The sequence below is a fragment of the Rattus norvegicus genome, chromosome 9 (genome assembly GCF_021556685.1).
Source record: "Rattus norvegicus strain SHRSP/BbbUtx chromosome 9, alternate assembly SHRSP_T2T, whole genome shotgun sequence".
In the NCBI taxonomy this organism is placed as follows: Eukaryota; Metazoa; Chordata; class Mammalia; order Rodentia; family Muridae; genus Rattus; species Rattus norvegicus.
Genome location: NC_141542.1, coordinates 12,354,749 through 12,380,117, shown reverse-complemented (window position 1 = coordinate 12,380,117; position 25,369 = coordinate 12,354,749). Strand labels below are relative to the sequence as shown.

General features: G+C 39.1%; 1 pseudogene across 1 annotated transcript; it reads right to left on the bottom strand.

Moving 5' to 3' along the window:
- Positions 1 to 1,026: 1,026 nt before the first annotated feature.
- On the bottom strand, positions 1,027 to 12,522 carry LOC148003311 (sulfotransferase 1C2-like; annotated as a pseudogene). Its single transcript, XR_015628974.1, has 8 exons — positions 12,353 to 12,522; positions 11,876 to 12,001; positions 7,265 to 7,362; positions 5,178 to 5,333; positions 3,672 to 3,798; positions 3,142 to 3,236; positions 2,827 to 3,007; positions 1,027 to 1,228 (listed from the first exon to the last, which is right to left on the bottom strand). The product of XR_015628974.1 is annotated as a sulfotransferase 1C2-like (transcript).
- Between the last annotated feature and the right edge of the window lie 12,847 nt (positions 12,523 to 25,369).

Genomic DNA, 25,369 nt, shown 5'->3' with positions numbered 1-25,369 from the left:
AGGAGCACTCATTCTCTTCTAGGTCACAGTCCAGTTTCGTAGCTTCCACCCACTAAGTTCTACCACACATTCTAATGGCTCTTGCTGGCACTAACACATGCTGTGCCCACGTCCTCGACATTTAGGAGAAAGTGTACATTTGAGTGATTGAAAGGAAATGTCATTCTAGCTCATGCTAGGTACCCTGAGCTCACATATATATCCTGCTCATGCCACAGGCTGCTCCTGCTGATCTCAGCTTAGCAGTGCTGACGTCTGCAACTAAAGTGACAGGGTAAGTGCTGAGACCCAAAACATGTTTGCCTTTCTGTCTTCTGAGCCATCATTCAGTCGTGCAACATGCTGTGTTCTCCATATTGCCTGGTTACTGGGAGTAAAAGGATGCCCAAGACATGGAGCGAGTGGGAGGTGGAAGGAAGTATGCTGGCAAGCAAATGCAGATGGACTCTGCTAAAGTGGGCAAAAGTACAAGCTGTTCCTCAGAAGCGATGACAGGAGATCAAAACTCAACTGGCTCCACACTGAGCATCAAGCCTCCATTCTGCTCTTGTCCAGACACAATTTGTGCTTCCAAAGGCCACCTTCATGTCTTCTGTCTGTTTCCTTTATGACCTAGAAGTAGGATTCCCTTTACTAAGACTTGGATTTCTGACATCTCCTTGAAGTTCTTCCCTCACTTTCCTCCCACAGAGCCTGCTCCCTTAAACACATTGCAACAAGTTGCAACATGTTGACTCTTCCCATTGTAATCAGGCAAAACAGACTGAACAGGAAGGACTTTAGGATTTCATGTACTTTAATTTAGATGATCACTATTGATGTGTGTTTCAGAGTTAGTATCCTGGTTATACCTTCTAGAAGAATGTCATCATAAAATGTATACTACTAGAGTTTTATTTATGTGTTTATTTACTAGCTCGTTAAGCTGTGTTACTGATTTGTACTGAAGAGTGGAGGAAGTATATACTAAACATGATGCTTTTATGAATGGTAATGTGATGTTAGTTATCACAGAGTAGGAGCCACAATCCTTGGCCTTTACAGGTTGCTTTCAGAGCTTCCTTTGGCTGAATTGAGGCTTGCAGACAGACTCCTGTCTTAGATGTCCTTCTTGATCAGAGTTCCATGCAGAAGTTTAGAGAGGTTCCGCCCATCTTTTGCTTATAGATTTCATCAAACCTGTCATTCTGAGCTACAGTAAAGTGGTTTTTCCAATCACCCACAGTTCCTGAAATACAAAGCCCAGACAAGAACATCAGTCTCTGATTGACAGACTTTGTGTCCCTGACTGGAGGGTGGAGGGACCACAATGGAGCTGTCATAACAGGAATCTAATTCCACATCACCTTACTTCTCCTGTCTGAAAAGGACCCCTATTTGTCTTTGGGAGGGGCACCAGCTTCTAAATTAAGTGGTTGATTAATTCAAGGTGATCTGGCTTACATATACTAGATAGTCATAGTTATAAAAATGAACAAATAGTAGACATATAATCATACCAGAGGAGCTTAAAATGTTATAATGGCCAAAGACCCTGGACATAATAAAATACATATTGTGATATTCCATCTATACATGATCTAAAAGCAAGCTAAATCAACCTATAGTGAAAAATGAGAACATTTTTCTCTGTAGGAAGTGACTGCAGGCAAAAGATATCACACGAAATTGCTCAAGGTGATGAAATTCATTGCTTCTTTGATTCAGATGCTAATTGAATAGTTTTATTGGTTTAGAAAATTTATTGAAGTGTAGAGTTAATTTCTGTGAATTGATTTTATGAAGAGTACATCTTTGGAATTCCTATGATTCTTGTGGAAATTATGCAATTTGATGAACAAAAATGTTCATTGTAGCATTGATCCTATAATGTAAACATAGTATTTATAGTTTCTATAATTAGAGAAATGATTGGAAAAGTAATAGTATGTCTATAACGCATGTACAAACAGTGATGTTTGAGATCTGTGTTTCTTTCTCTGGAGAGATAGCTCTTATTCATTATATACAAAAGTGTATAATATAACCACAGTTTATATTGTAATTAACAGATTAATGTCATGGTATCTGTATTTGTGTTTTTATGGCCAAAGCAAGCAAAGAAACAAACGCAAGTGAATCCAAAGAAGAGTGGACATGGATGGGCTGGAAAAAGCTACTTGTCAAATTCTCACCAGGGATTAATAAAGAAAAGAGATAGAACAGTTTGATTTGTTTCAGGGCCTGAACACTTGGTATACTGCAAGAGGAATGAAATGAATTAATTCATGTGCTAAAAGGAAGACAAAAGATGTTCTGGAGAAATGTGTAAACCTCAGTGCTGGTTGCACTGCTGTGGGAAAAAATGCATGTGTCAATGAGACAGTGGGATGGGTTTCATTCTGTACCTAACATTTGGAAAGTGGGTTTACTGAGGATCTCTGTGAAATCATCAAACTATTGATTTTTAGAAAGCTATTGAGTATACTAACTTAAAAATAACATTTCCCACTTAAAAGTGAATCACTAGGGACAATCAGACCTTTTCTTTCAAAATATAGGAAGCATTAAGGGCCTGGGTCTTAGTAATACATGCTGAAAGTCCTGAAAGTGTCATGAGTCATGATTTGGAGGCAGAGTCAAACTAGATGTCAGCTCTGGTGAGTCTAACCGCAGGCAGGGATCCCAAGGAGGTGTGCACCAAGGGGAGTCTGTCTTAGTTATCTGTAAGACTTGCTTTGTAGAGCTTCTTGTACACTAGGAACAAATCTCTAGCTTTCTTAGAATCACAATATGTGGATTGGAGAGGGACTGCCTCAGAATTAGAGATAAATAAGCCCCACAGACCTTTTCTCATGAAAGGGGAAATGGACTGGTCCAGGACAGACTTGGGGACTGTAGAACGATTTGTCATAGGATTCTCTTTCATTTTCTCAAACGATGTCTCCAGGACTATTTTATCCACGACCTCTTCATCCAAATTCTTGCCCATGAACTACATTACCTTCTGGATTTCACGCTTTGGGTCCTGTGAGTGAGGGTAGCATTGAGTTGGACTGGAAAAGAGTTTTCACACTATCACATTTTTCCAGACATCCCTGTCAGAACCACATTCCTAAAGCAGCTTCCCTGTCCCTGGAGCTGAAGCAGTGATTTACTTACCCTCTTCATATCTTCATAGAAGAGAAAGAGAATCTGGTATCTGTCTCGAATTTCCCACCATCCTTTCACAAGGTCAAACCAAGATCCTCAACTTACTGTAAAAAACAAGAATTGTTTTCATGGACACAAACCTTCCAAGTCAGGAAAGTTTGACTTTCCTTTTTCTTTCTTTCTTTCTTTTTTTCTTTTTTCTGCCTTCAGGTACATCAGAGAAGAAAAAATTCTCTATTAGATATTTCCAGGGTCACTGAGCTGCTCAATTCTGAGGTCACGTAGTTTCTATCAGTATTGGAGGTTTTGCTTTAATATGAGAATTAAAGTGGCTTCATGTTGATTATGCACAATCACTTGCACCCTCATATTATAACAGGGTCACACAGGCTGAGGAAAGTCTATAGGCCAGGAATCCCTGAATAAAGGCCTTTAAATAGGAGGCACAGGAAACTCTGGGGGATCAACTGTCAGGGGTTGTTCTCTCAGCTCAGCCTAATTGGGGTAAAACCACAGAGGGACAATGCATTTTTATTTACCTTTTCCATTGATGAAGGTTTCAAAATACTCATTCCAGGTGCCTGGATCGGGGAGCACCTGGCTCATCCTGTAGAAGTGGTAGTAGGAAACCATGCAGTCTTTGGCATTTCGAGCCACATAAAGGAACTTTGGAGAAGAAGAGAGGTGAGTTAAAGGAACATGAACATGAAAAGTTCTGAGTTCTCACTCTGGCTGAGTCCTCTTGGGGAATGCTCAACTCTCCTGCCCTGGCACCAAGACTCAGCCTAGAGCAATGTCACCAATTATGGTACTCCCAGCCCAGCCCTAACTCATTGAAATTTATCTCAGTTCTTGATTTCCCTTTTGTTAGCAGGGGCAAACTCTTCCTCTAGATACTCTGAATCAACTACAGAGCCACTGAGCCTTCCAGAAACCTCAGCCTGATTTCTGGGAAAGCAATCACTCCACCTAGTGTTTCGATGTGGAGCAGCACCATGGATCCTACTTGCTATGAGCACAAACTTTCTTCCATGATGGTCACTTTCAAAACTGTGTGTTTCTACACAGAATAAACAAATGCCAGGTGCGTTTGAATAAGGACCCTTTTGGGAGACTTTTTCACCTTGCTAGAGATCTAACCCATGTTTCCTCCAAATCCAAATGCTTCTGCGCTCCAATGGAAAGAATTTTCTAAAGTTTCAGTTTATTTATTTATTTATTTATTTATTTATTGATTGATTGATTGATTGATTGATTGATTGATTGATTCTTGCACTTTGTACTCAGGTTGTCTTTCACCTCAGTATTGACTGACGTTTTATGAATTTCTTCTTTCCTTTTCATGGATGTGGCTTCCAGTCACAACACAGGACTCTCACCTTTCCTCAGTCCTCATTCATCCCCTTTCCAAGTTCTTACATTTCTCTATCCAGATGCACACAGTCTGAGAGTTAGGCTACTTCTGGTTTTTAACATTCAGTGTTTTATATATAAATCATTAAATATGCATAATATTTATAATGTATATGATATATAATATATATGTGTATATACAATTATAAAACACCATTTCTTTATTTGATGATTTGACTCAAAGTCACACCTTCTTTCCTTATGTCATTTACGATACAATGATCTATTTTATACAGCATTAACATTTTTTTATTTTTGCATACAACAGGTTTGTCAGAAGTTTTTGGGGGCCAACTCTGACTCTTCTTTGGCAGACACCCTTATGAAGCTCTCTTCCCTTATGTATGTTGTGTGTATGTATGTATGTATGTATGTATGTATGTATGTATGTTGCAATGTATGATCATGATCACAGTGGTAATCTGGGGGTCTGCGCTGAGATGACTCTTCAGAAAAGATCATGTGTATTTCTGTTGAGTATACTCTTGTTTTTGGTACTGGGGTCATCTTAGCTGACTTGTATGAGCTTGTAGTGTCCTGAACAGGGCAAAAAACGGGAATTAATCTTTAAAACCTTTGAGGGGTGACAAAAGACTATCCAGAAACTACCCAGGGTCTCCTTTACGACCCACAATGTACATTATATTGGTAAATTGCCTTCTGTTGTTTGAACTCACTGACAAGCTGTTTCCAGAAGTTGGGTTACTCTACACACATTTCAACACCAAGCATGTAGTTCTAAGTGTTCTCCAAGATCCCTTATCTGGGGAGAGACTATTCCACTAACTCTGTTACAAGGAGGGGAGAGAACAGTAAATTGCTTCTGTTACTGAGATCATCTGGAAGTTGAACTATTTCCTACAGGTGAAACTTTGTTTAGCCCACTGGGAAAGAGATGCTAGATCAGCTCTTGGAAACCTTAGCCATAGAGAGAAACCTCAGTGTGAAACTCCAGCTGATGCTTAAACTTCCTCAGTTTCATGAAAATGGTGTGAGCACAGGATCTCCTGATGTTATCTCTTTCCTACCAGTCCTTTACTTAGAGGAATACTCTGCTCAGCCTGGGTATTTTATGAGTAAACTGACTGGCTATCCCAATGGAGATTCATCAGTAGTTTTTGCTAGATGTTTGTGAGTCCTCCCCTTGTAATATTATCTTTCTACTGTGATTTGTTCCTTGACCTGGAAGCCGTGCCCAGGGACACACTATGCTCTGCCTGGGAATCTCAGTGCTGGGAACACAAAGTGTCAGATTCAAGAGGGCTTGTCCAGGCAATTTCTGCTTGAGGACCTGATTTGTTGTTTGTCTGTCTGTCTATCTCTCTAACTCCATCCTTTCATCTACATGCTGCTTGCTATTTATTTTTCTTTGGCTTGTTTTATATACTTAATAACCTCACTCATTCAAAACTGAAAATATACCCATTGAAGACTATTCTCTGTACCAGAGAGCTCAACTCCTCCACCTACATATACATGGAAGATGATGACCCATAATACCAAAGCTCTCTCCTCATTCTCTTATCTCCTTGTGTATGTTCTGTTTCAATCCCTATGCAAACATTAAAGCTAATGTTGCTGAATTATCCAGGGGATCAAATACCACTGCACAGGTCCATGATAATTATGCTTTTCTTAATTTTATTTCAGTTTTATTTTTTGTAACTTGGGAATTTCCTCAGCTTATTTGATCTCAGATAATATCAAGAGGTATTCCTCAGTGATTTCATGATAGCTGGTCCCAGTAATGCCAGGAATAGAATTGGCATTCCTCACCCACCTTTACAGACAATACACAGTCATTTGATTTTAGGAGCTCCAACAATATTTCTGCTATCTAGAAATACTTTAGTCCTTTCAAAACAATCCTTAAAGCTTAAATTATGCGATGGTTTTATTTATATCGATGCTTTGCCTGCTTCTATGAACATGACCCATGTGCAAGCAGTACCCATCCAAACCAGAAGAGGGCATCATATCCCCTAGTACTGAAGTTTCAGACAATTGTGAGCTAATATCTGAACCTCTGTCCTCTGGAAGAACAGTCAATACTCTTAAGCACTGAGCCCATTTCTCCAGTCCCTTTTTATCTTTCTTTCACTATTTCCATTTAAAAAAGAAAAAGATTATTCTTAGAAAAGCCATTGACTCATCCTTGAACCTCAGCTCCACTCACTGCACGATTACTGTACCTTGGCATACTCCTTGGTATACCCATGGTATACTCCTACCATGGTCCAACACCCTCAATGTGTCAGGAACACAATAGACAAGACATTGGGACACATGACATAATCCTAGAAAGAGTGAAAGCAGCCTGGAGGCTTCTGAGGCTCCATCCAAGCCTCCTCTGCAGCTCCACTGGGATTTACCCTTTGAACATCAGTCCTTTGCACTTGATCTGCTCAGTCTTCTTTGTGCTCCACTCCATAAGCCCTCCTATAGCCTACAGCCTATGGTTCCCATTCCCCACTCCCAGTCTGCTTCACTGAAGAACACATGATCCCCAGTACCTCAGTCTGCCCTCGGCCTTCACATCACATTTGAAAGCCTCTGGGGAACCACTCTACTAAATCTAGCATGGTGTTTGACTTTACTGCACAGTATTAGATCTCAGAGGTACAGCGTACTGCTAAGGAAGCTATACTCACTCAGGCTGTGAAGGCCTGAGGCTCTGGGCTCCCTGCTCCAGTCCGGATAGGAACTGCTACTGTCTTACCTTACAGTTGTTTGTCCAGAAAGACGGTGGCAGCAGCTGAGTGGGAAGATGGGTCCTTAATATCCTTGGAGCTGGCATCGCATTGGCTTTGTCCACACCTGTAACACAATTCAGGAGATGATTGCACAGTATGCTCAGCACATGAGAACATCCACTCCAGGCTGCCCACTCTCTCACAATTTATTCAATATAGTTCTTGAAGTTCTAGCCAGAGCAATCAGACAACAAAAGGAGATCAAGGGGATACAGATCGGAAAAGAAGAAGTCAAAATATCACTATTTGCAGATGATATGATAGTTTATTTAAGTGATCCCAAAAGTTCCACCAGAGAACTACTAAAGCTGATAAACAACTTCAGCAAAGTGGCTGGGTATAAAATTAACTCAAATAAATCAGTAGCCTTCCTCTACACAAAAGAGAAACAAGCCAAGAAAGAAATTAGGGAAACGACACCCTTCATAATAGACCCAAATAATATAAAGTACCTCGGTGTGACTTTAACAAAGCAAGTAAAAGATCTGTACAATAAGAACTTCAAGACACTGAAGAAAGAAATTGAAGAAGACCTCAGAAAATGGAAAGATCTCCCATGCTCATGGATTGGCAGGATTAATATTGTAAAAATGACCATTTTACCAAAAGTGATCTACAGATTCAATGCAATCCCCATCAAAATACCAATCCAATTCTTCAAAGAGTTAGACAGAACAATATGCAAATTCATCTGGGATACCAAAAAACCCTGGTTAGCTAAAACTATCCTCAACAATTAAAGGACTTCAGGGGGAATCACTGTCCCTGAACTCAAGCAGTATTACAGAGCAATAGTGATAAAAACTGCATGGTATTGGTACAGAGACAGACAGATAGAACAATGGAACAGAATTGAAGACCCAGAAATGAACCCACACACCTATGGGCACTTGATTTTTGACAAAGGAGCCAAAACCATCAAATGGAAAAAAAACAGCATTTTCAGCAAATGGTGCTGGTTCAACTGGAGGTCAACATGTAGAAGAATGCAGATAGATCCATACTTATCACCCTGTACAAAGCTTAAGTCCAAGTGGATCAGGGACCTCCACATCAAACCAGACACACTCAAACTAATAGAAGAAAAACTAGGGAAGCATCTGGAACACATGGGCACTGGAAAAAATTTCCTTAACAAAACACCAATGGCTTACGCTCTAAGATCAAGAATCGACAAACGGGATCTCAAAAAACTGCAAAGCTTCTCTAAGGCAAAGGACAGTGTGGTTAGGACAAAACGGCAACCAACAGATTGGGAAAAGATCTTTACCAATCCTACAACAGATAGAGGCCTTATATCCAAAATATACAAAGAACTCAAGAAGTTAGACCGCAGGGAAACAAATAACCCTATTAAAAAATGGGATTCAGAGCTAAACAAAGAATTCACAGCTGAGGAATGCCAAATGGCTGAGAAACACCTAAAGAAATGTTCAACATATTTAGTCATAAGGGAAATGCAAATCAAAACAACCCTGAGATTTCACCTCACACCAGTGAGAATGGCTAAGATCAAAAACTCAGGTGACAGCAGATGCTGGCGAGGATGTGGAGAAAGAGGAACACTCCTCCATTGTTGGTGGGATTGCATACTGCTACAACCATTCTGGAAATCAGTCTGGAGGATCCTCAGAAAATTGGACATTGAACTGCCTGAGGATCCAGCTATACCTCTCTTGGGCATATACCCAAAAGATGCCGCCCCAACATATAAAAAAGACACGTGCTCCACTATGTTCATTGCAGCCTTATTCATAATAGTCAGAAGCTGGAAAGAACCCAGATGCCCTTCAACAGAGGAATGGATACAGAAAATGTGGTACATCTACACAATGGAATATTACTCAGCTATCAAAAACAACGACTTTATGAAATTCGTAGGCAAATGGTTGGAACTGGAAAATATCATCCTGAGTGAGCTAACCCAATCACAGAAAGACATACATGGTATGCACTCATTGATAAGTGGCTATTAGCCCAAATGCTTGAATTACCCTAGATGCCTAGAACAAATGAAACTCAAGACGGATGATCAAAATGTGAATGCTTCACTCCTTCTTTAAAAGGGGACCAACAATACCCTTGGCAGGGAAGAGAGAGGCAAAGATTAAAACAGAGACTGAAGGAACACCCATTCAGAGCCTGCCCCACATGTGGCCCATACATATACAGCCACCCAATTAGACAAGATGGAAGAAGCACAGAAGTGCAGGCTGACAGGAGCCGGATGTAGATCACTCCTGAGAGACACAGCCAGAAAAAAAAAAAAGAAAATTTAGATGCCCAAACTACCAGACCCAAGGAGAACAGAAAGCCACTAATGACAACACATCCCACACCTGTGTAGCATGTTCAACTTCAATAGATGTGTCCCACACACATCACTGGAGTTCTACATTCCTACCCTGGGATTATTCCTCCTCGCCTCCTCCTCCTCCTCCTCCTCCTCCTCCTCCTCCTCCTCCTCCTCCTCCTTCTTTTGCTTCTGTATTGGAATTAGTCATCCTGAGTTCATGAAACCCCCCAATTTCTCTGAGACCTATAAGAATGGACTTCCCACATTTTACCATGCTGCTTGGATTCTCATCAGTGCCCTTTCATGCTGCTGTCTATCTGTATGACCATGGGGTTAACAATTCTCCTAACAAGACTTACATCTCTAAGGAAACTCCTCTTAGTGTCCCTCTCAACCCCCAAACCTGAAGTCTCTTATTGGAACCTCAAGGAATTCACTCTATCATTTTGAGGATAATGACCTGGAAGCCAAGAATAACCAAATTTGTCCTTTTGAGCCAGAGCTGATCAGAAACAGTGAGCAGACTCTTTCCACCTCCCTTCCTGTCATATCAAAAACATCTCTCTGGTTCTGTGCAGTGATGTTTCTTCTATTACATCCTTTCTGATACATGGTTTGTGATGTTTGCACTTCTATTTACAACTCTTGTAGGGACTTTCTCTGTGAATCTTTGAGATAAACTGGAGTAAGATGAAATAAAGATATTGCAGACTGTCCCTAAGGTCTTTCCTTTAATCTAGCAATCAGGCTCTTCAAATAATGGCAGTGGAGAGGTTAGAGAATTAGTCCTGCATTGCTTCAAAGATTGCATGAAATCATTCTGTTAGGCGGCACATTTGAATCTGGACTGTGATCCACAGAAAATGGTAAAGATTCTCTTATATGAATAATCTGAAAACCTGTCAAACAAGGAACAGAGATACTTTTAAAAAACTAGAATTGTGACTGATAATAAGTGGCATTTAACTATAAACATACAGCGGGAGGGCATGCTGTAAACTTGCGTTCTACCTTACTTCTATGATATGAGGTCTGGAAGGTGACAAGGTATAATGCTTACTTTCCATTTTCAACTTGACTGGACTATGAACTGTATCTCTGGGTGTGTATATCCATAATGCGGTTTCCAGAAAGGTTCACCCACAGATTGGCAGCCCAATGGGAAATTAAACTAAATAGAAAAAAAGGTGAGCAAAACATTAGCATCCGTCTCTGCTTCTAACTATAGACTAATTGTGATGAGCTTCATGACAGATTCATAATGTGTCCTGAAATTTGAACATCAAGCTAAAAAGCCCTAAAATGCTGTAAGCAAAGCTTCACAGACAATTCTGGGGAAAATTTGGAAGAGCACAGTGCCAAAAGAGTAGAGAATGGAGGCCCACTCATGAGGCTGCAGAACTGCTCTATGGAGAGATGGGCTGGATGTTATTATATTATATTTTGGTGAAGAGTCTGGCCACATATTGCTCTTGAACTAAGAACTTGAGGAAGGTTGATTTCACAACAATAAGGGATTATGTTTAGCAAGGAAATCTCAAGACTAGAAACTATGTATGAAAAGAAAAATGTTCAGTTAACGTCACGGGAAAAATAGATTTTCAATTGAACAAAGTAATTGCCTCCTCGTGTGTGTGTGTGTGTGTGTGTGTGTGTGTGTGTGCATATGTATGTATGTGCATGTGTATGTGTGTGTATTAATATCCCTGTGTATGTGTGTGCATGTGTGTGTATGTTTGTGTGCATGTATATATGTGTATGTGTGTATATGTGTGTATGTGTGTGTGCATGCGTGTGTTTGTGTGTGTGTGTGTGTGTGTGTGTGTGTGTGTGTGTGTGTTTTGAATCATAAGACACTGTCCAGAAACCACTTGGTTATGAAAGTAAAGTACTGAACGCAGATGGCTGTGAGCTGCTGATGAGTAGAGTTCTGTTCCTTCCTCTATTCTGCAGTTACACATGACCAGAGCAAAGGTATAATGAGAACATTAGGCAGAATTTTGCCTCCATATGCATCTATCTTCCTTGCTGATTCACATTTGGTAGAAATACAGAAAAAATGGATCTGGAAGGGGTGGCATATACATTTAACCCAACACTCAGGATGCAGAAGAGGAGAATCTCAGTGAGTTCAAGGCCAGCCTACTATACAGCATGATGCTGTTCCAAATAGCAAATAGGGGGAGGGAGAGAGACAGGATAGGAAAGAAAAAGAGAAGATGAAGGGACAAGGACAGAGATTAGACAGGAGAGGAACATATATGGAATCAGGGTCTCTTACCTGACGGTTGGGGTGGCCGAGCCCACTCAATAAAAGGGTGTCGGTGTTGAATGATGGTCCTCTGGCACTTCTCTACATCCCCATTCTGCTTAATCATGTCGACAATTTCTTGAATTCATGTTGTCCCTGGGAAGACCATAAAGATTGAGTTAGAAGATTATTCTTCAAACATACTAATGAATGGGTGTGGATGCAGATGTTGGCTTTACCTTCTGTTCTAACCAGGATCTTGTTAGCTATAGGAGAAATACTTTGGATCTCTGGGAAAGGTAAAAGAGTAGAGACAAATCTCACCTCTTCCCAAGAAAAATGAATGGTACAAGAGACTAAGCTTCAAGATCCCAGGGATAAGACATGTGAAGTAGCACCCATTGTGGGACAAAAAGAGCCAGCTTCTCATTTTAGGTAGTTCTAACTTAGGTGAGAAGTTCAGATAGCTCAGAGGATGAGGCTGGGGCTACTACTCTACCAGGTTACCTGATTTAGGGTAAGTACAGATGAGGAGGTCATCTGGCTTCGCCTTGAAGGTCTGAATCTGACTCCAGTTGTCGACAGTTGGAGCCTGCAGTGGGATCCCTGCGACCTCTTTCAGTTTTGTCTGTCTGCTCAATTCTGGGACCAGGGCCATGATGTCTCAGGGAAGAAGGTTTAGTCCCTGTGAGAAAAGATCAGAATGGAATTCTTAAAGTACTGTGATAAAGCATACACAACATGAAAATGACTCTTAAGTATCATAAGTGGATGGCTCAGTGGCATTAATAATATTCCTGTTGTTCTTTGTCTACCATCACCTTGAATCTCCTGAAAACATTTTACTTTTCTAGATGGAAGCTAGGAGCCCACTGCTGCTAAATCTCAGTGCCTGGCTACCACTATTTTCCTTTTTATCTCCTTAAACTCTAGATGCTTTAGAGTAAGTTCATTTTGTCCTCTTGTGAATAGCTAATTTATTTAGTTGAATATTCTTAAGGATCGGCTGTATTGTGGCATGTCATCAGATTTTCTTCCCAATTAATGCTAACTTTTGTTGCATGCCTGCTTGTAGTGTGGTTTGTTTATCCAGTTCTTTGTCCATGGGCACTTGGAGTGCCTCCTTTCAACTATTGTACAATAAAAAATGTACAAATATCTAAGCTTCTACATTCATATTTTTGGGTTCATAACTCAATGCAGATATGCCATATAGTATGTTCTCATTTTTGAGAAATTGTCATAGAACTTTCCTACAGTGGCTGTATCATTTAAGAAGTCTACCAGTAGTATATAGTACTCTCGAATCACTGACATGTATCTCCCTTAAATCTCCATCCCAATAGATTTGTTTTGCTTTTCCTTCATGACTAATAATGAATATCTTCTCATGCACTTACAGTCTACTTTATGTCTTTTTTTTTCAGAAAGAGACACATTGTTCCACTGTTTGTTGTTGGTTGCTATACCTAGAAACTTACAAATATATGAATAGAAGGGATGAATGATCTTCTAATACTCAAGAGTAAGTGGCTATTTGAGTTTCAAAGCACATCTATCACTGCTGCTCAGAGGGATAGCAAGGTAATGTTCAGTGACTGCTACAATAGTGAGCACCACTATTATATTTATTATAAGCAACTTGTTTTTAGTTCTTATATAATTTGAGGCCTAGAACATTAGAGGGAAAGAATATCTATGGAAAGTGTAACAGTGAATAATTGCTAGTAATTGTGTAAAGAAAACTACAATGAGTGAGAGAAACAAAGACTGTCCAGGCTGGCCAGACCAAATATCAGGATGACAGGTTCCCAGAGAAAGCTGAGTTCTCTGGAATGGATGCAGTGCTTTTAGAAAATGAAGACCCGGTTGTACTTGAAAACATTTCCAATATAAGCAGCAGCTACAGTTGTAGTATGGCAGAGAGGGTGTACTTCCCATAAAACTCTGTGATGTGATATAATCAGCTTCAGCAGAGGAAGATAAAGTATTGCCATCTCCCCTTTCTTTTCTTTTAAGGTAAGAGTAGATAGGGTCTCTACATATCCCAGGATTGCCCATTGCTCATTCTGTAGCCTTGAATGTACAATCCTCCTGCTCCAGTCTCCTTGGTTCTGAAGTGGCAAGTGTAAGCTCACTCACTTGGTTTGGAGCACTGACATTTCTAACATACCTTCTATGTTAGGTCCTTCCCTAAATTCCCCCTTCACTTTTAATCCACATCATAGGTTTAGCATAAGTAATATTCATTCCTCTAAACATAAGAAGGCTTACAAATTCTAAATCAATGGTTTGATAAAGACCTCAGCTAGTATCTGTCTACTAATCTCATAAAACTTCTTTAAAAATTGCTTCTAAGTTACAAGTGTCCATGAAATTTAAGATGCCCATGCAATAAGTCCATATTCACAAAGAAAACTAATACAGAAATTGTTATTACTTAATGTATTTTTGTCCTTTTCTTTTTTTTTTCTATGAGCCAATTGGTAAGATATAATTGCCCACCTAAACATACAAAGCCCAGTACCATCCATCCCTTAGGAACATTAATAACAATCTGTAAATACACAGAGTGAGATCTTTACATCAGCGTCCATTGTCCTGCCAGCGCTTCTCTCTCTCTCCCTCTCCTCTTCTCTTTCTGTTCCAGTCTCCTCCTCTTCCTTCAAACTTCTCTCCCACCCATCCTTCCTTCTCCTCCAATGACAGGCCTCCTTCTATCCTGTACCTACCCCTCACCTGTATTTTACAAATTCAATGGGGAGAAGTTTCTACTGAAGTCACCTGATTCCTGAGTACATGACTAGACAACTGTCCTTGGGGCAGTGGAGTTAGCATCAAAATACAGATAACTCCAGGGCAAACCACAACATTTATCCCTTTTTGTCCAGTTAAAAAGCCTTTTCAATTATATATAAATTGAGTACAATTATTACCATTCTAAAATTTATAAAGCGTATGATATACTCAACACACAGTCCATCACTTGTTTAGTTAAACAGAACATTTAGTTATCCATTCCAGCTTAAGAAAGGCTTAAAATCTATATTATATCTTGGCTAGCTTGTATAGTATAGATAACTATACAAAAAATATGTATTTTCAGAGTTAAACAGCCTGATAGGCTATGAGACTGTAATCAGTCTTCAACCCCACCAGAAATCTTTGAATGACCAAATATCTATTAAGATAGGAAGCCTAATATGGCCTCCAGAACTGAGAGGTTGTAGAGACAAATCTCTACTAGCACATTCCCCTGTTGGCAACATGAGAGCACAAGTCTGCAAGTCTACAGTGTCCTTTTCAAATGTAAATTTAGGTATTCAATATAACAGTTCCCAAACACATTCTCATTTTGAACTCCAATAGAACTTTGGTGGTGGATATGGGAGTTCTCTAAGTATACTGATGATGCAGTTCCCACTACCAGCTCATAGACAAAAGGGAATAGATTTCACGGCCTTTAGAAGCTGAGGATAAATTGGAGGCAGCATCCTCAGTCCTTTACCTGCACAACAGAACAGAAGGCTGATGTTCAGCAGATGAACTGAGAAGGGATGCTTTCCCCTAGCCTCTTGGTGTGCAAAACTTCATTTCACCCAGCGGCTGTAATCTGCTCAAACTTCTAACCAAAAACAGTTAAAACAATCAGTAGGCTATGATGGCAAGCAATATGAGGGAAGCTAGCAGAAAGAGTGTGACTTTGAGGCCAGTCTAGGTTACAGTAAGACTGTTTCAAAGCATTAAACCTGTGAGTCTGGAATGTCATGCAACCAAGGGAGCCAATCCAGAGCAAGAGTAAGTTTGATGTGTCGAAGCCTTGAAAATCTCATCCTGACACCAGCAGGAGTAGGACTGTTTTCCTCCTTGCTTTGGGTGTGCATGCCCTGTGCACATAAACCCTATGATCCCCACTTTTGCCACCCTTGAGGTAGTCATGGCAAAATTACAGATTAACCTTCCTCTTTCCCTGTAAGGATATGTTCAGGAATCAAATAGTCCTCCACAGGTAAAGGAACATTCCCAACATATGAACACCAGCCAGTAATATACCCTCACTATGAAAACTCCTACCTACACACCAAGGTTTATATATACCCCTTAATACCCCCAATAAGAGAGAGCTATTTCACTGAAAACCATCACTAAAGAAGGCTATTTATCCCTTTGCATTCACTCCGACTGACACCCTGTGAAATCCACCTACCAGAATAAACTTTGTTCTTTTCAGTCCTACTCAGTGCACAATGGTACCTGGATACCTCAGGGGCAGAAGCAGACCTAGGCTGGCACAAAACAAAATAAGAATAAAGGAAAAAGTTTGAGTTAATTAATTCATCCTTTGTTTTCCTAAACAAAATTGCAAGTATGCTTCCGCCTCTGCCTCTGCCTCTGCCTCTGCCTCTGCCTCTGCCTCTGCCTTTTTCTCTGCCTCTGCCTCTGCCTCTGCCTCTACCTCTGTCTCCAAAATGCTGCGATTCCAGATACGTACTACCACATCTTGTTGCATCATTTTAAACTGCTCAATTTGTGAGCAAGAGCAAACTATTTGCATAAACTAATATTGGAAAAGCATTGGTGGATATGATGGACTGAACTGTGTGCCTCCACATTCACATGTTGAGCTCTAATCTTCTTACTTTAAAATGTGTCAGTTTGAGACAGGGCCCTGAAGATGTCATTAAGTTGAGATGAGGCTCCAATTCTATCATACTAGGGTTCTTCTTAGAAGAGATTTAGACATACAGAGAAATACCAAGGGATGTACACAGGGAACAACATGTGTGGACATAGTAAAAGAAGGCCGCCTGCAAACAGAGGAAAAGGCCTTGAGAAACCATACTGACAGACACCTGGATCTGGAACTTTTTGTAGGATTTTTTTTTAAAACTGAGCAGAATAGCATGATCAGTTAAAGTTCAGAGACCTGCTGTTTCATTGAACATTGGAAAATAAAGAAAATTATGCATTTCTCTTAGTGTTTCTTTGTTACTTGACCAAACAAGTAACTGAATTTAAATAAGTTTAAAATTATGACCTGGAGGTAAGGACTGAAAATCTTCAGTTGACAGAGACCAGCTCATTAATAGAGTCTGTGTGGTATAAAGGTAGATTTGAGGGGCTGAGTGAGGCCATGGAAGTATGTACAGTGAGTCAGGTGGGGGCTGATGTGTAGTTCTGTAGTAAAGGTTTGCCCAGTGTGCACCATGCCCAGCTTGACAATGTTGGGGACGAATAGAGGTTTCTGAATGCCTTATCTTACAGTGATACAAAAGCCACAGACACCCAGCTGAAATCAGATTCTCAAGTTTGAATGTGTTCCCAGAATTGGAGTTGATGAGTGCACAAACCTCACTTCTGCTGCTGAGCAGAAGCAGAGATCACAGTCGAAGAACTGAAAGCAGCTTCCTGTGCTACTGAGCACCAGTGCCTCGCAGACTGGGTACATCAAATACTGAGAATGACACTTTCTACTTCTGATAACCTCATAGAAGGTCAAGGAGCACACAGGTAGAAATACACCTGCCATCTGACAGCCCACAGCATGCAGGCTAGAAGAGAAAAAGAGTGCTTCCTTGGGCTTCTACTTATAGGTGGTCTCAGCTGTGGTCACTGCTATTTTTAGAGTAAGGCAGATAGACACACAGACTTTCCCAGGCAGGCTCCTTTTCGTCCTCTGAGGCCAGGTCCCTGTGGCCTCCTTTGTGAAACAATCTCTAGTCTTTTCCATAGAGTTAACCTTTCATCTTGTTTTCTGAGACAGGTCCTCACACTGTCCTCCAGACACGATTTGAAGTCATAACTGTCCTCCACCCTCAGCTGCAAGAGGATCTAAATTTACATGAGAACTTCCCAGATCTTATGCCACAGTGCTATGGTTACTTGCTTATATAAGTAACTTCCCTAAGCAGGAGACCTGGTCCAGTTTTTTTTATAGGCCTAGCTTGAATGGTGTCCACAGACTTAACGAAAGAAGGTCCAGTGTGGTGAAGAAATAGTCATAGCCAGAGCAGTGTAGATGGCTGACAGGAGGGGAGTCTTTGTGAGGGAAAAGTACAGTATGCACAAAGAGATGGTATTGTGGAAAGGTGTCTGCATGAATTTCTAAGTTGAACACAGCCAATGTTAGCTTCAGATTTTTTTTTATTATTATTTTTCTTAGGTTTCTTAAGACTTAGGATCTTTCTGACTTGAGTTACACCACTTACACATTAGCACCTGTATGTCTGAGAACTAAGAACATACACCAACAAGTTATGCCAAATGTTTTAGATAAGCTGTGTTCTTACCTTCAAACTCTAGTTTTCACCAATCTAAAAGCTGGACTGCCCAGTGTTCGGTAAGTACAAAGGTACACTTAGAGGAAGGAAGAAAGTATTTCTGGTATAGGGCAAGCACAGATGCTCAAATTCTACTATGCCAAATATACCCAAACTTTAGCAATCAATCTCAAACAATCTGTAATCAACGAGATCAGCTAGAGCTTTAATCAACAGAGTCACGACTACAAGAAACAAACTTTGGCATCTGGCCAATGAGGAAGTAAGTCTCACTGTTTAGGGATCACTGTTCTATAAATCTCCACTACCTTAAGTACTTTCAGACTCAAGGCTGTTTAGAGAAATGCACAGAGGCAAACACACTGCTCCTCCCTCTCTAAGACCACCTTGTTCCCCACTATGTGCAGGCCCTGGCTTTGTTGCAGAGTCCCCATGCTACGTGGTCTTCTTCCTCTCCAGTCTGATAGAGTTTAAAGTGGGAAAAACAAGAGTATTGCCATGCTTATGTTCAAAAAGAAAAATAACTCAAAAGCTGACACATTCAGCCTTTTGCTCAAAGCACCCTGTGCCTAGATGAGTGCAGCCCTTATAAAGTTACTCAAACCTGGCACATGAGGCTTACATCCATGACCTCATTTACCTTTTAAGACTCGTGATGCTAAGGTGTGCCAAACTAAAAAATTATTAACCACCAGGATTCACAAAGTAAACTAATTCCCAATCTCCCCTTAACTGTGATTAAAAAGAAGCTTAAAACATGAGTGAGTTTAAAAAGACATTTCAAAACACGAGTCTAAAGAATCTTTGTTTTTCTTCTACCACAAGAGCTAGTCTTAGTTACTTGGGTCCTGTTCTGTTGGCAAGTAAACAGACTTGGGTTCAGTAATGGAGAAACTAAAATACTGGCTACATGGTCTCAGGTACCCAGTGGGACCTTCTTAGAGATTTCTTTTCTATATCTATAAAATGTGAGTCATGCTAATTACCTCCAATCAGTACTGTTAGATTAAAAACATAGAACCAGGGCTCTGAGGTTGGAGTGGGTGGGTAGGAGAGGGAGCATGCTCATAGAAGCAGGGGGAGGAGGTATGGGAGAGAGGGAAAGGGGATAACCTTTGGAATGTAAATACATAAAATATCCAAGAAAAATAAAATTTAAAAAGAAATAGAGAGCGAAAGACAGACCCAACACAGACTAAATAGTTACAAATGCTGGCTTTTTCCCTTTCTTTCCAGAATATATTCATTGATACACACATATGAAGAAAGGACAGAACAAAAGTCTAGACGAAGAAACTATGTATATATTTATTTATACTCACATCATCCCATGATATATATATATATATATATATATATATATATATATATATACATACTTGCATGAAGAAGGCAAATTATGTTCCTTGATGTTGTTCTTGGCTACCTCAGATCAAACTGAGCTTACTAGATATCTTCTGGCAACTTCCAAACTTGCTTTAGCCAGGAAATTAAAGCTTAACTCATCTTTTGATACTGTAATTCCTCCATGGCTGATATGTCTTCTATCACCTCCTTTCTAAAAGAGGTTTTCTTTGTTGACTCGCAAGTCACAATTGCCCTGTAGCAGAAGTCCCTGTGTCCTAGTATCTGTGTGGAGATATCCTACACTGCATGCAACTATTTTCACACTCAAAGTGTCACTTTAGACTCTTTATCCCATATCAGAGTGATATTATTAATTGAACAGCTATGTATTGAGGGTGAATGTAAAGGAGATAAATCAATAGGTTCTAACAACCTGGCATATGTATTTAGTGAGCATTGATTACAACTGATTTTTTCATGGTCACAGTGATGAACTAAACTGACACTCACCCCTCCAACAGCTCTATTTACTTCCTCTACCACACAACAAACTGTGGGCCACCAACCAGACGCCAATAAATGAGAGAACAGAAATGGTATACAGCTTTCGACAGTTGAAACAAGCAGCTAGAAGCCAGGGGAAAAGATGGTAAAAGTCCTCAAATATTCAGTCACTCCTGACAGCCCATTGATCAAGTAAGGGGCCTCTAGAAAAGAAAATCTGTAAATATTTATAACCATAACTGCACTAAACACAATTTCATAAAACAAATACTGTCTATTAGATCTAAATCTACAGATTAATCACCACAATGACATTGGATGACTTTAGTACCCAATTATCAAAAACTGAGAGGTTGTCCAGACTCAAACTAAACAGAGAAACATTGGAACTGAATGAAATCATAACGCAAAAGGACAAAATATATCTTATAGCACATCTACCTAAACATTAAAATTATACTTTCTCCTCAACGAGACAAAGAAATCTCTCCAATATTCACCATATATTAGAACAAAAAGCAACTTTCAACAAACACAGGAAAATTGAAATAACTTCCTGCATTCTATCTGAACACAATGAAATATTACAGCTTTGAATGCTTAATGAAAAACTAATCGAGACATCAGTAATCAATAACGTAATGATACATCCAAAAGCCTTGAGCAAACCAAACCCCAAACCAGTAGATGAAAAGAGGTCAAAAGTTAATGAAATGGAAGCAAAAAAGTTTCCAAAGAATCCATTAAATTAAAAGTTATGTTTGAATATATTTTGGCAAACTCTATGTTAATCTAAGAAAAGTAAAAAGAACTCACATATAGAAAGCCCTGAATGAAAGCCTAAGTGCATGTGTGTCTTTACAGACCCAAATAATAAAATGAGAAATGAAAAAGGAAATATTATAACATATAAATGTAATTAAGAAAATTATAAGAACCTATTTTAAAAGTCTCTTTTCCACTAATCTGAAATGTCTGAAAGAAACAGATGAATTTCTAGAAACACTTGACATATCAAAATTAAACCAATAAAAAACAAGTGAGCTAAACAGATCCATAAATTAGTGATGAGACTGAAGAAAATAATAAAAATAATATATGTCCCAAATAACCAGTGCCAAAGATCAGATGGACTCACTGCAGAATTTTAGCACAAGTTCAGAGAAGAACTATCCAATTGCTATGGAAACGACTCCACAAAATAGAAAAAGAGTGTATGAGCCAGCAGATATAGAGGACAGCTATAAAATGTTGACTTCTGTAAATGAAACAGCTGGTGCAAGAATCAGAGCTGATGTGGTTACCTGTATAACACCTGTACAAGCTCATCAAGCCAATTAATTACCCTATAGAAGAAAGTCCTGTGTCCTGGTGTCTCTTTGGGGATGTCATACACTGCATGCAACTATTTCACACTTGAAATGGATTACAAGAATTGGTAAATCCAATCACAGGACCTATGCCCTCTTCTGGCTTCTGTGGACACAGGTAAAGCACTCAAACATAAAAGAAAATTACTCTAAACAACTTCTTTTAAAGAAAAATAACATTTTTCTTGTTAGCCAACATCATTTGAAATTTGCCCTTGTCAATTGAAGAGCCAACAATCCCATTCATCTTTCAAAATGTGTAATCTATTTTCTTACATTTTCGGTTGTTAGCCTAGCCTTTAATGGCTGAGCCATCTCTTCAGCCTAACAGCGTATTTTCTATTCAGTGTTTAATGGCATTTCATTTAAAGGACTAAGTAAATTCAGTGCTATATGCTATCTTTAATTACTTACAGTTAGTGTTTAAGCACAAGCAGTATGGGTCTGTAAGATGTTAAGCAGAACAGACGCACCGTCTTCCTTTTCTGACAGTCTCTTCTGAAGATCCTCCTTCAGACTAGTAAATTCCCTGATCCAAGGTTAACAGGCAGCACAGGAATCCACCCACTTTGACCCCATCCTGGAGGCACAAGAACATCTTGGCATGAATGCTGTGGCTTTCTTCAGGAAATCACTCCTCAGTGTTGCCATATTGTATTATGATTAATAAGTTTACTTTTGATAGTATTGGCCATATATATGTTTTAAATCAGGGTTGGACTTTTGTCCTCTAGAGGAAAGAGCATGCAGGCTGAATTAATTCTCAATGTGGGAGGAAAGTGACAGAAACATTCTTCTTGAGGGCCTCTGTTCAAGGGAAGGAGAACAGTGCACTACACTTATGTCTTTTGAGACTTTAGGGGGATATTGGTGATGGCTAGTAGCTTCTGGAAACATGTTCTAGTTAGAAAGCCAAAAGGTTCTATGAACAGGTAATAGGAGGCTTTGAATTCTATAAAAAGATGGAAAGAAATACTGATATTGTTCTAGTAACTAGTGATGATGGCCATTTACTCATTAAATATTGGTTGATTACTAGGAACTGTATCAGACATGGAGGAGTGTGCAAAGAAAGAAGTGTTAAAAATCTTAAGATTTTTAAAACTTGGTACTGCATGTGTAGTTACTGCTCTCAAAATCTTAAGAGAAATGGCCCAAAACTCCTGGGTTGAGTATATAGCCCTATCTCCTGCTTCTCTAAAAGACGAATTCTGGAGACAGGTAAGATAAAAGAATGTGCAATAGGACAATGTGCTCCCTTGGTTCTGTCCATTCAGATGCACTTACTGGCTGGTAAACATGGTTATCCTGAAAACCTTCAGTGGTGGCACCCTCTACATAGCAGGGTCTTAGTTTGATTTCTCTTCCTATTACAAAATAGCCTAGACTAGGTAATTTATCAAGAAGTGAAGAATAGAGAACCTTGTGCCCTCTGAGGCAGAGGTATCACACAGTGAAGAACAGGAAACATTCTAGTTCTTGCCTTATGTATTCTCACCCAATCCTATTTACTTTTCAAGGACCCTTCTAAATAGGATTCATGCATGAATGTGGGATGATTGTTTCTAGCACATGGTTTTTGTGGTACACTTTAAACTTAATAATAAAGACCAGATGTATATCTTGGGCAGCAGCATATGAAAAATATGTTATGATTTACTGATCAATCATATGGTAACTTTGCAAAGTTGTCTATTTACTGTGAAATCAGTCACATCACACTAAGTAGTTAGGCATGACTGTATTCAAATAAAACATTATTTACAAATAGAGATAGTGAACTGTTTTTCCCCATTCTAGTATACAGAATAAAGAGGAAAGTCCTGTACTAGAAACAACACCCCATCCCTTCAGTAAATATTTCCTTACCCACACCTTGGAATCTCTGTGACTCTTTTCCCTGTTAATTCTCCTTCAGCCATCATCTGAAGGCCTTGGTTTTACTGTCTTTTCCCTACTTGTCTTTTCCTTTTGTGGACAAAGATCATTTAGCTGAGGCTATGTAGTTTAGCCTGGCCTTGAACTCCTCCTATGCTTCCACTTCCTAAAACCTGGAAGTGTGTTCTACCACATTTTCATTACTTATTTTTTTATAAAAACGTCATTTAGGTGTAGTTTGGACATCATATAAATAATGCATTTAAATTGTACCATTTAATTAGCCTAAGAACTTTCCTGCTAAATATACTGTCATTGTTTCCCACAGATTTGGTATGTCATATTTTCATTCAGTTCTAAAGCTTTTTTACTTCCTTCTTGGATTCTGTTTTGAACCAGTTTTTATACATGAGATTGTATAATTTTTGATATATCTATTGTTGATATCCATATTTAATACATGGTAGTCTGATGGCATAGGCATAATGTTTTGTGCATTGTATAAAGATTAGCCTTGTATTATTCAAATGTTGATTTCTCTGCTCCCGTAACTTCTTGTAATCCAGACATGGCGTTGTAATGCTTATTCCAATATCTCCTGTCTCGCTGTTATATACATTTTGCTCCCCATTTATTCTCTGATTTGTCAATGAAAACTGATCAGCCAATGCCTGAGCAGGGGAGAGAACAGGGGTGGACTTCCGATTCCAGTGAGTGGAAAGGAGTAAATAAAGGGGTTAAAGAAACGTCAACACAAAGAGAGAGTCCGAGAGATACCTGGAAAAGTGCCCAGAGCAGAGAGAGCCAAATCAATACTAAAATGCAAGTATCTTGGGAATCTTCCCTGAGAGGTAGCCAGATTAGCTTAGAGGGTTAGATTGATTAATAACTACTCAGATATTGTTCTGTAAAGCTTATCAATAAACCTTATAGTCTCTGTCTCATGTATTTGGAAGATAACCAAGATAAACAAGAAACTGTTAATTATAAAATTGCATTAACAAGATGAGATGTCAGATGTTATTTCAATTTTCCTATGTTCATGAAGACTTACTTTTTCTCCTAGTACTGTGTTTAGTTTTGGAGAAAATGTCATTAACTGCCAAAATAAAATTTAATGTTTAATGATTGGGTAAAACATTGTAAGAGTTCCATTAGCTCCATTAAATGTATGATGTAATTAACTCCAGAGTTTTTCTGTTTAGCTTTTGTCAGGGTGACCTGCTTATTGGTTAGAAGTAGGTCCTGAAGTCACTATACCTGTGTGATGCTCGACATATAATTTTGGATAGAGTAGTGTTTGTATTATGAAAGGAGGTGCCCTTACATTTGGTACAGAAATGTTTAAAACTGTAACATCCTGTTGGTAGTTTTTTCCTTTAATGAGTATTTAGCTTCCTCCCTTATATCTTCTAATTAGTTTTTGTTGGAAGTATATTTGTCAGATATCAAATAGTTAGCCTGCTTGCTTCTTGTCCTCATTCCCTTGAGTACATTTCTCTATTCTTTAACTCTAAGATGGTACCTGTCCTTGATGGAGAAGTGTGCTTCTTCCAGGGAGCAGGATCCTGCTTTCTAATCAAATCTCTTATTCTGTATCTTTTTATTAAGAAATTAAAAATATTAACAGTTATTATTAAGGAGTATTTATTAATTCCTGTTGTTTTTGTGTTCCTGACTCACTTTTTAATCATCTTTTGCCTACCTGTTTTGGGATTATTTACTCATTGTGCCTTCTTTTGGTCTATAACTAATGCCGTGTGTAGAAATGAATTGGTGGACAGAAATTGCTGATATTTGTCCCTACTGTGAAATGTTTTTTCTTTAACCTTTCATTATGTTTGATAGTTTTACTAGGTATTCTGGGCTGACATCTGATTTTCTTAGAGCATGCAGACTATCTATATAGGTCATTCTGACTTTCTGAATGTCTGCACAAAAACTCTTGGAAAGATTTCATATTAATAAGTTAATGATACACATGAACACTTTAAATAAAACAAGCAGAAGCATTACCCCAAAAGTACAGACAGAAAGAAATAATCAAACACAGAGATCAAACTAATAAGATAGAAATAAACAAAAAAAGCAATACGCTAAAAGTAAGTGAAATTAAGAACTATTTCATTTAAAAAATTAATAGT